The sequence below is a fragment of the Pan paniscus genome, chromosome 2, assembly GCF_029289425.2.
Source record: "Pan paniscus chromosome 2, NHGRI_mPanPan1-v2.0_pri, whole genome shotgun sequence".
NCBI classification, from domain to species: Eukaryota; Metazoa; Chordata; class Mammalia; order Primates; family Hominidae; genus Pan; species Pan paniscus.
In genome coordinates, this window is record NC_085926.1 from 57115765 (window position 1) to 57127934 (window position 12170).

The following is a 12170-nucleotide window of genomic DNA, read 5'->3' on the forward strand; positions in this document are numbered from 1 at the left end:
GATGACTGGTCTCCAGTGAATAACAGAACTGTGTAAAATTAAAAGGGAAACTGGCAAATCCAGGAAGCAGATAACAATGTCTTCCTCTCTCCAGCACAATAATCACATTACAGCCGTGTGGAAACCTAAGACCTCCAACTCTTTCCAGAGAGTCAGGGTGGCTTGATTTTACAGACCAAGCTAAGGAGATAAAAACCACTCACTGGTAAAAAACGGTAAATTCCATTTTGTGATTAGAATCACAACACATATGTAGCCCAGGTGTGGAAGAAGAAAGAATGAGCTCTGCCTCAAAAACAGCCTGGCCAGGGATGGTGGCTCCCACCTGTAATCCCAGCATTTTGGGAGGCCAAGGCAGCAGGAATGCTCGAGACCAGGAATTCAAGACCAGCCTGGACTCCATCTCATAGACCCCGTCTCTATGAAAAATAAGAATAATTAGCTGGGTGTGGTGGCATACGCCTGTAGTCCCAGCTGCTGAGGAGGATCTCTTGAGCCCAGGAGGTTGAGGATGCAGTGATTGTACCACTGCACTCCAGCCTGGGCAACAGAGCAAAGCTCTGTCTACCCCTCCCCCGCCCCCAACCCCCACTCAAAAAAAAAAAAAAAAAAAGCTGATGTAAAAGCAATGTTTAACTATACCCTGAGATTCTCTCCTTCTCATTTATCCATGAAAAACCTCTGCAAATGCCCCAGGATTTATCAACCAGATGTCTCAAGAGCTTGAAATATGCTTTTGCACTTGGGAAAGCCATTTTGAGTGAGAATAAGGCTAAACTAGACCCCTGCCTCTAGGTGTTTACAATTAGTTTTGGAAAACAAAGCTAAAAGACACGAAACTACAGTAGATAAGGTTACACTGCCTAGAATGAATGGGCTAAGTTATGCCACTGAGCTCTATGTGTAATAAGATTTCAGACAAGGGGTAATTGAACAGAGGAAGGCTAGCCAGAGAAGTGTCTTCAGAGGAGGCAAGTCAAGCTTTGGGGTTGCGGAGGGGAAGGAAGTTTCTTTCAAGCAAACACAGACCCAGGAGCTTGTGCTACCAACTGTACCACCCAGTGCCCAACACATGGTAAGCATTCAGGAAATGGTTGCTATTTCTCAGGGATGACACAGAGTCTTCCTGGTCATCCAGAATAAACACTTCCCACATCCCTGGAAGTGACCAACACACCCTCATTGCTTCTGTGTTAGACACCCCCAACTGGCCTGAAAAGATGGGCACCATAGGGCTGAAATAGCCAAGTGGGTTCAGCTTTGCATGTGGTACATCTTGGAGACAGGCAAGATCCAAATACAGTGGTCCTTACAGATGTGAGCACAAGCCTAGATTTGGCAGACAGAAGCACAGGGAAAAGGTCTCTGATACAGGCCAAGGTGGCAATGGGGTAGGTGGGGAGATGAGGAAGGAAGAAAGAGGCAATGAAACAGCAGCTTCAAAGGATGAATCCAAAGGACCCAAGAATTGAACAGATGGGATGAGTCAAACCCCAGGGCCTGAAGAGCAGAAGTGACACTTATAAAACAGAAGACTGGAGCTGGGGTCTCAAAACACATATCCATTTCAAGATGGAAATTGATTCCCTGCCCCTAATACAGATGGAAGGTATTTAAGAAGGAGGAAGATGAGTCCTGGTCACCAGCCGCTTCCAATTTTCACTTCTCTTCCCTCCATGACAAAAAACTTTTGGTATTAGGTTAGTGCCACAGAGGCCTAAGTTGGGAGTCTCTAACCTTCCCCTGTTGCTCTTACACGCCTTGACTTTCCTGTCTGTACTCAGAGTAAACCAGTGTCATGCTTCCAAACAGAGCTCACTAAATACTAAAGAGATAAGAAGACTCAAAGCAAAGGCCCTTTGTTAGCTTTTACCAAATCTTCATCAACTTCCCTACAGATCAAGACCACTAAAAACAATCTTTAAAAATTTGACATTGGCACAAAAGGACAGAAAGGACAATACTGTATGACTACATTTATATGCGGTATTTAGAGCAGTCAAATTCATAGAGACATGAATAGAGATAGCCAGGGGCTGCGGGGAGAGGAGAATGGGGAGTTATTGTTTAATGGTTATGGAATTTCCATTTAGGAAGGTGAAAAAGTTCTACAGGTGGATGGTGGTGATGGTTGCAAAACATTGTGAATTTACTTAAAAATCTTTGAACTGTACATTTAAAATGGTTAAAATGGTAAATTTTATGTTATGTGTATTTCAACACAATAAAGAAAAAAGTAAAAACAAAACAAACAAACAAAAAACATTAAAGGAAACCGAACCAGGAAAGGAATGATAACAACAAAACAGTGTTACGGCCACATATGCAGGAAGAACTAGAGACTAGAGGGTGAAAGACTGGAGCGAGGTAGACCAGATAGCCAGCAACTGCAGCAGTCCACATATAACATGACAGGGACAGCAATGTACTGATGAGGATCAAAGGACAGGTCTGAGAGGCATTTTTAAGGAAAAAATAGCAGGACTTGGTGACAAATACAATACAGAGGTGATGATGAAATATTCAAAGGTGACCTGCAGGCTCTTATTTGGGGAAGTCGGAAGATAGTGATTTTAAGGCAATAACGAGAATACTGGGGGCCAGGTGCAGTGGCTCACACCTGTAATCCCAGCACTTTGGGATGCCAAGGCAGGCAGATCACCTGAGGTTGGGAGCTCGAGACCAGCCTGACCAACATGAAGAAACCCCATCTCTACTAAAAAAGTACAAAAAATTAGCTGGGCATGGTGGTGCATGCCTGTAATCCCAGCTACTCAGGAGGCTGAGGCAGGAGAATAGCTTCAACCCGGGAGGCAGAGGTTGCAGTGAGCTGAGATTGCACCATTGCCCTCCAGCCTGGGCAACAGGAGCAAAACTCCATCTCAAAAAAAAAAAAAAAAAGAGAACACTGGGGAAAGAGGGTCTTTTTTTTAAAAGTAGGCTGCAGAAAAACAGTGAAAGTGAGGTGCCTACTATCTTTTTACAATATCATATATTTTGGGGGGAGGGGAGAAATGCAGGATTAAAAGGCAGGACGTCATGTATGACGGCATGCCACAGAAACTTAAGGACAGCTAGGCTAATTCATAAGAGGTATACAAAATTAACAGAAAGTGTAAAAAAATAACAAAAAGCCAGGAATTGGGCTTTGTGAGACTACCCATAGTTAGGGCACGCATGGAGGAAAAAGAAGATTGAAAAAGTGAGTTTGGCAAAGTAGGAGAATGAAATACAGTCAAAATAAAGAATATTAAACAGGCTACGGGTAAAAGAATGTCAAGATGGATGTTTTCAACATGAAAACCATCTTTTTAAATGCTTTTTAAACTTTTTCCTTTGTTTAAATTTTTTATTTTGAATTTTTGTGTAATTTTGAACTGAATGTGAATTTGAGTGTGAATATTATATATACAAATAAGTGTATATTATTTATGGGGTACATGCAATGAAAATTTCCTTTTTTTTTTTTTTTTTTTTTGAGACGGGGTCTTGCTCTGTCTCCCAGGCTGTAGTGCAGTGGCATGATCTCAGCTCACTGCAGCCTCTGCCTCCTGGTTCCAGTGATTCTCCTGCCTCAGCCTCCTGGGTAGCTGGGAGTACACAGGCACGTGCCACCACGCCCGGCTAATTTTTGTATTTTTAGTAGAGACAGGGTTTCACCATGTTGGCCAGGCTGGCCTTGAACTCCTGACCTCAGGTGATCCGCCCACCTCAGCCTTCCTCCAAAAGTGCTAGGATTACAGGTGTGAGCCACCTCGCCTGGCTGAAAACCTTTTTGATTACACAAATCTCTGAGCAAATAATTATACTGCTAGATCATTTAAAATAGCTCCTCCATATTAATTCCTAAGTTTTCTGCTGTTATTCAAACTCAACTCCTGGTTTTACAGGAAAAATAGAAAACATATTATTAGGACCATTTAAATCAAATGTTTTCATATGTTTAAAACTTAAAAAAAAAAATCTGGCCCTGGAAAAAGGTACTGAAAAGACTGCTAGTTCACTGTCAGGCTTCTGCGTAAAGATACCGAGCCGGGCACCTTAGAGGCAAGGCTGTGCTCAGAGCTCACAATTCTGCCAGACAGCCCTCTAATCTCCCACATTATGGAGAAGAACACAGAGAACCCATGTCTTGATGTTCCCCAAGATCTGCTCAGCACTTTACAGTTTGAACCACTGTTAAAATATACCTTTTTGCAGTTTTTGAAACAATGCTACATGGAAAATGTAGAGACTACCAACACTGAACTACGAGCTCTAAATCAGGTCATTTTTTTTAACCAGATACTCCTAACCAAATGGTCTACGAGCTAGCATTTAGAATAACTGGCAATTTCCCAGAACTCAAAGAGAAATAAAAGTTCAAAAGATGGGCTAGAATGGTATCAGTAGGACTCAAAGTTATCGAATTAGATTTCAATTCAGGCAAACCATTTTTGTTAAAAGCTCACAAAAAATGGTGAATGTTTGCATGATGGCACTAATACAAGTATTAATTTTCAGACCATCCTGTTTTGGGCATTATTCAACATTTGCTGCCATTTGACAGATGTACATCCATAGCCCCGAAAGGCTTAGTGGGTCAGTTTTGGCATCATGGCTAACAACTTTCTTTCTCAAAAGTAGTGTAGAAAAGCTGAGGTGTGGTCATCTCTGAAATTTGATTGATCTCTGAGATGAGGTCTACTCTGGGAATATCACACCTCTAGAATTTATTTCCAAACACCCAGAACAGGTCTAGGAAAAGTAATATTCTAGGAAACAGTAACTATTACACTGGTTCAATGCTTATCACTAATGAACATTTATTATGCAGTAGCAGAGCTGTGACTGACCTTCACATTTTTTTTTTTTTTTAATTGGAGACAAGGTCTCACTCTGTTGCCCAGGCTGGAGTACAGTGGTACAATCACGGCTCACTGCAGCCTCGAACTCCTGGGCTCAAACGATCCTCTGCCTCAGCCTTCTAAGTAGCTGGGAGAACTACAGGCGTGTACCATCATGCCTGGCTAATTTTTAAAAGTTCATTCTTTGTAGAGATGGGGTCTTGCTATGTTGCCCTGGCTGGGCTGAAACTCCTGGGCTCAAGCAATCCTCCTGCCTAAGCCTCCCAATGTGTTGGGATTACAGACGTGAGCCACAGCACCCAGCCAACCCTCATAACTTAACCACAGTACGCTGATGTTTTCCTGACAATATAACTTTAATTAAAAAACATAATTTTTGAGGGCATAAAAAAGAACTTCTATAACCACCGGTCTGAACAGAACCATGTCATCTTACAAGTTCCCCAAAATAGCAAATGTCTCTGTATTTCATCTTTAAAAGCTTGACACTCAGGACTTATTTTTCAGGGAATATGTAGCTATTTTTTGTATTGTTAGCAGTTTTCATTTCTGAGGGATGGAATAAACATTAAAATATTCTTTGTTCTCTAATGTATTGTTTGAATTAAAAATACTATATACAATTGAATATAATCCTAAGCAGAACAACTAGTGATTATTAAACATTAATTATTTGTCACTTCAGATTAGAAATTTTTGAAGGTCTATTTTTTGTACATTATCTGTATACACAAACTGCTAAATGTTATTAATATTTGTTATAATAAACATTTCTGGGAGAAAAAAAAAGCTCAACACTCTAAGTTTCTTTTGCAATTCTCCCCATACTAGAACACCATGCCAACATCCTAATAAGACTGGTATTAATGAAAGATCAACCTCATTTTCTTGGCAACAATAGGCTTACAGAATAATCACCTAAGAAAAAAACAAACACTATCTGATAAGGAAAAGATGGATTCTGTCTTCCACCGCAGGCCTTGGGCTCTCAGATCTGGAACACTGTTATCTGATTGTATCTGCACGGTTTTCACCAGAGGGCACTGCATGGTAGAGGAAGCAGAACAGAGGAACAAGGACCAAGAGCAGCCCCTGCCCCATTGCCTGAACGCTCTTATAGCCACAGGAAAAAAAAAATTCAAAAAGGGACACACGGAGCCTTCCTAACTCTCCCTTTCCCACTGACACCAAAAATAACCAACCATAAACTTTTAGCACCTCTCAAAGACTTCAAGAGAGGCATAAAGGGCAAAGCTTCGGCCTAGCTAAAGATTTTCAAATCAGTGCAATTCCTTTCTTTACTGTTTTATTAAAATATGCAAGCACAGTACTTATAAACAAAGGAATCATTTCAGTTTTTGCTTGGAAAAATGGGAGCCAATACATTCCTTCTGGGAATTCAGGGTAAAAGTTTTACAAAAACAGTGTCCAGATGTGCTTAAAAATTCACTCTGTTCTTTCTTTTGTGGAGAAGTGGAGGGAGAAACAAAGGGTAGGAGAGACATTTTATTAAAAATTGAAACACTTATTGGTTTTTCTTGGCTCACCCACTAACCTGCTCTCCACTGACAAACAACGCGGGAACACCTGAGGCAGAAGCCTCCCCCTCCAACCGCCCCGTCTGACCTCCCCCACTCCGGCCTCCTGGCAGGGAGACAGGGCCTGGCTGACCGCTGTGTTGGTGTCGCCAACCTGAGCCTCAGGAACTTCTCTAACTTCCAGAACGTCCTCATTGACAAATGGTTCCACCAGGTGGTGATGAAAAGTTGGGCGGGGCGGGGGGGGAGGTTGGTGGGAGGGAAGAGGAGACTTTGAAGGCCAAAAATTCTCAACTGAGAATCAAGCATTTCTTTATGAAAACCACTACCCTGGGGATAAAGCTTCATTTAAAAAAAAAAAACTTTAAACTGGAATGTTTTGTCAACATCGCATCCCAGTTTTAACCTGGAAGCTTTGCTGAGATTCGAAGCTTCCTCAACCCAATGATTTCATTCCCAGAGTCCTTTTTAACCACAGAGAGATTTAAATAATCTGTTATAAAGTTTCCCTTCATTTTCAGAGGGGTTGATGCTGGCTCTGAGTATTGAAGGTAAATGAGTGTTTCAAACGGAGCATAAATAAAGTAGACAGAGAATCAGGCATATATTATGAATAAAAAGATAATCCTAATAATAGTTTACATTATCACAAACCAAAGTTTATGTGAGCAGCTAAGCCCCCTTTCAAAGTAGAGAGCAGCTGCTGGTACGGCAGAGGAAAATGGTATGTCAAAAATTTGACCTACCTTAAAGTGTGTTTAACTCCGCTGTCAGCCACTGCTTCCTTCTGCCACCTTACACCAGGATGGAGGCAGGGGCAGTATCCTTTTTGAAGTATTTTGTTTGCACAGGCACAAAACTGTCTCAGTGCTGGAGGGACCTATCTCCACTCTACCTTGACAATCTCAACAAAGGCTACGTCATTCTCATCGGTGATGAGGTAAAAACAGGGACTCCCTCAGAGGAGCCAGTCCTGAAGGTGCCCTGCTACTGCCTCCCTAGAGTGCAAGGAACATCTCCAGGGTCTACAGCCTCAGTCCCTGAAGGCTGCCAGTACCCCTATCAGAAGTAGGCAGGAGGCTGGGGAGCTGTGCTTACACACAAATCTGCCAAGTCACAAATCCCCTAGGCTTCATATGCACCCAAAAATGCTGGCCCCACATAAACCACTTTAATCCAAAGCCCTCAAAGTGTGTGAGAGGAATATCTGTACTCAATAGGGTAATCCTGCCCTTCTTCATAGAGCTCCCAGGATGTGCAGAGTCCAGGGCCAGGCCCTAGGAAAATGAGTGCAACGTGCCTAGGGCAGTGATGTTCGGGTGGAAGAGACACACCCGGCTTTTCTGAGTGAAGGTGAGGGGGACACCTTCTGGAAGTGGTCAGCTTCACGTTTCCAAATTAGAACACAGCGTTACAACTCAAGTCAATTATTTGGAGTTAAATATTTCTGTACCTACAGGGGCAAGAGGCATATCAGAACTGTGGAAATAGTCCACACCATTGGTCTCATTTTTCAGTTTCCACAGATATTAGGCCCATTTCAAGATGTTCTCACCAGGAGCCAAGAGCTTTCTGCAAAGGTGGCTGAAGCTTCAATCAGCCCAGGGCAGAATGAGGGCAAAGAGCCCCTAGTAAACTGCTGCAGGTGGAGGCACTGGTTTCAACCACGGTCCCTTCCCAAAACAACTTGTCATCACTTCTGTCTAAGCTCAGTGTGCCTCCAGGGGGTGTGACCCCTGGAGATAAGGTATTTCATCAAGTCAGCCTTGTTGGTGCCCTCATACTCTAGGGCCTGTTATCACACACAGTTGCCCTTTTGGTCTCTGAATGAGTGACCTCTTCCCTAGCCGCTCACCATCTCTTCCTTTCCCTAGCCGCTCACCATCTCTTCCTTTCCCTAGCCGCTCACCATCTCTTCCTCCTCTGGCTTGTGTCACAGACCCTGTGGAGGAGTCCATCTTCCTGACAGCCTATCAGGCATTCTTGGTTCCTCCTCCTGCCCACGACAGGATGCCAGTGCAAGCCATAACCTTATCTTCTTAAAGCTTATCTCTGTTTTTATCTTCTCTGTCTCCCTGGTCCCTTTAAGTCCACCCACCCATGTACTCTAAGTCCAGGATCTTCACTCTGGTGTATTAAGGGTAGTCCCAAACTCACCCTTGTGGAGGGGAAGGAATTGCTTTTACAGGGCTCTTCCAGAAATGTTCTTGTCATATCCAGTGATCATCCCAGAGGACCAATGCCACTTCAACCAGGGCAGGTGGACAATCACTCAGGATAAGTGTTCTTGGACTGAGAGGGAAACCCACAGAACGGCAATGCCTGCATGAGAGGCAAGGACCTGTGGGTGGGGCGGGGCTCAGCCAGGGTCCTTCTCCCCACTCTCTTCAACCAGAGCTGCTGCACTCTTATCTGCTTCATGTTGGGGTTCCCAGGAAGGAGTCATTTTTAAAAACAGGTGAGGAAGGTGTAGGTGTGTGTGTATGTGTGTATCACTATTCTGACTTCCAGCTTTCCTGACAAGAAGACAGCTTGGTGTAAATGGGAGTAAAGAGGGTAAAAAATGAACGACTCAGTTCTGCAATTACCCATATGCAGATCAACTGTCAAACAAACTATTTCTATATCTGTGACTGCCTTTCTTCTGCCCTCGCCAACACCTAGCACAGTACCCAAATCCTCTCCAACCCAGACAGTTGCTGACAGAAAGGCCTCTGGGACTGTCAACACCCCAGTGTGATTCAGAGCTCCCAGGGAGTCTGAGGCAGTCCCCTTGTTTATGGATTCAGTGATTGATTGGGCCCTAAAAGCTCCTGGCCCAGAAGACTAAATGGGTTGTAATCAATCATTAACAATAGTGTTGATGTTAAAAATTGGGAGATGCACCGGGTCTTTGGCCATGTGGATAAGCTGGGTGATCACATGTGAAATTGTGAAGGATGAAGGCAGATGGAGACGTGGGCACCCTCCATGTATGCAAGCAACACAGGCACATCAAAAGTGACCAGCAGAGCCGACAGGCCACATTTTGCAAAAATAAAGCTGTGTCTCAATTTAAAAAATAAAAACTATATGTAGGACAAATGCTTTTCTTGTATTAGAGAAAGATCTGCAACAGTGGCCAGAGGTTGGGTGTTCTTTCCCAAGTGAGATGAAAAACAGACACCCAGGTGCAAGGGGCAAGTGTCTAGGTAGCAAAAGAGGTGGGCAACTCAATAAGGACACGGAGTGGGTAGGACAGGACAATTATACCCTCTGAATTAAAGGTTCAAATCACCTCAATAAAAATAATAGTTAAAATCTTGAGAATAATTCTAGTGTAACTGTCCCACTTTACAGGTAGTAAGGAAACTGACAGCCTTATGGGTCACCTGCCCTGTCCATAGTCACAAGCAGTCAGCCTGAGATGCTCTCATCACACATGTCACAGTGACCTCAATGAGACAGCCTAACCAGGGTGGCTTCTAGCCCAAGATCGGGATTTTTTTAAAACTCCAATAAAACAGAATTAAATATATTCTCTTTATGGGTAATGTGCGATCAATCCAAAGACTTTGGGGAAAGCGTGCGCGCACACACACACTCACGCACGCGCGCGCACACACACACTGATGCACGCACGTGCACACACACACAAAGGAACAAAGGTTTGCTGGCTAAATTGGCAGTACAAATAGAATTTCCATGATAATATTCAGATTCAATTATTTTCATAATATGCTGGTAAGTCAGGAAGACTCACTAATCAATAATTCTTAGACTTACTAATCAATAATTATTTTAAATTCTTACTTTAAATTCTTATTTATTCACTTAAAACATCTTCCCTAACACTCTCTACTAAGCGACATTTCGCCCACACCTAGCTTTAATATTTCTAGACTTAAAGGCACTAAAACATACTCAGAAGGTAAATCACCAGGTGAAAGATTTAGTCCTTCTCTAAAAAATCCAAAATCAAACAAGTATAAGCTACCACCAAAATAACAAAGGTAACGAAAAATTATACTTGGGGCTGGGCGCGGTGGCTCACGCCTGTAATCCCAGCACGTTGGAAGGCCAAGGTGGGCAGATCACCTGTGGTTGGGAGTTCGAGACCAGCCTGATCAACATGGAGAAACCCCGTCTCTACTAAAAATACAAAATTAGCTGAGCGTGATGGTGCATGCCTGTAATCCCAGCTACTCAGGAGGCTGAAGCAGGAGAATCGCTTGAACCCAGGAGGCAGAGGTTGCGGTGAGCCAAGATTACGCCACTGCACTCCAGCCTGGGCAACAGAGTGAGACTGCATCTCAAAAAAAAAAAAGAAAGAAAAAAAATTATATAAACATCAATATTCTGTGTGTGTGTGAGAGGTATTCTTTTTTTTTTTTTTTTTTTTTTTTTTTTTTAGATGGAGTCTCTGTCGCCCAGACTGGAGTGCAATGGCACAATCTTGACTCACTGCAACCTATCTATGCCTCCTGGGTTCAAGCAATTATCCTGCCTCAGCTTCCCGAGCAGCTGGGATTACAGGTGCCCAACAACCATGCCCGGCTAATTTTTTTTTTTTTTTTTTTTTTTGTATTTTTAGTAGAGACAGGGTTTCACCACATTGGCCAAGCTGGTCTCAAACTCCTGACCTCAGGTGATTCGTCCACCTTGGCCTCCCAAACTGATGGGATCATAGGCTTAACCCACCTGGCCGATAAATGTCAATATTATTAGGATGGAGAAGAATGAGTACATGTATACTGCTGATAAAAAGACTGCAGCCAGTCATTAAGCAGTTACCATGTGGCCAGGCACAGAGCTGGATGTTTTAAAAACAGTATCTTGCTTACATCTTAAAACAAACAACAACCCTGGGAGATGAACTATTAATAACACATTTTACAGATGAAGAAATAGCCTCAGGGAAAAATTTGCCCAAGGTCTAAATAAATGGTAGCAAATGGTGGAGCTGGGATTCGTGAAACAAACCTATTCTTTTCTCAAAACACAATTCCTCCCAGTAAACTGGTTCAGTCATTATACAGGACAAGCTGGTAAACATGTATGAAATGAGAGCCACAAATCCTTTGACCCAGTAATTCCACTTTGGGGAATAAATGCCAAGGAAATAAACCAAAACGGCAAGGGAGATGGGCAGGTAACCCATCTGTATGAAGATGTTCATAGCAGCTTTGTAACAGTAATAACTTGGAAACAGCCCAAATGCCTCATCAAATGTGGGGATAGGACTGGCAAAAAGGGGAGGGGAGCTTACTACATGAACATATCATATGGCCACTAAAAGTGACATGTCTGTGCACTACATCAATACATGGAAATATCTTTGGAAAACAAACATAAGTAAAAAATAACCATAAATAAATAAAACACATACAGTGATTATAGCAGCTATGCAACAAGATCTGTTTGTGTGTTCAAGGGTAGAAGAATCAGTATGTAATGGAGCTTAATACTCAGTAAGCTTCATTTTTCTTATAAGGTTGAAGTAACCAATTTGTAAAGGCAACACAAGGAAACTCTCCTTAGAGATGTTATGATCCATCCAGGATGTTCTCTTCCTGATCGAAAGAAGTCAAGTTTTCATATAAAAAATAAAGAATGTCAGGCACGGTGGCTCACACCTGTAATCCCAGCACTTTGGGAGGCCAAGGTCGGGGCGGGGGGGGGAGGGGGCAGATCGCTAGGTCAAGAGTTCAAGACCAGCCTGACCAACACGGTGAAACCCCGTCTCTACTAATACAAAAATTAGCCAGGTGTGGTGGCGCACGCCTGTAATCTCAGCTACTCAGGA

At 42.9% G+C, this 12170-nt stretch overlaps 1 protein-coding gene across 2 annotated transcripts in view; it reads right to left on the minus strand.

Annotated features, from left to right (window-relative positions):
• IL17RD (interleukin 17 receptor D) overlaps nucleotides 1–12170 on the minus strand; it is a 75727-nt gene that overhangs the window by 46389 nt on the left and 17168 nt on the right. Inside the window, exon 1 of one of the 2 annotated variants that reach the window (XM_055110971.1) lies at nucleotides 6403–6535. The exons of the other annotated variant lie outside the window; for it this stretch is intronic. The gene's annotated coding sequence lies outside the window, so the exon portion shown is untranslated. Of the gene's footprint in view, nucleotides 1–6402; nucleotides 6536–12170 lie in introns of those variants that run through there. 2 annotated transcript variants of the gene reach the window in all.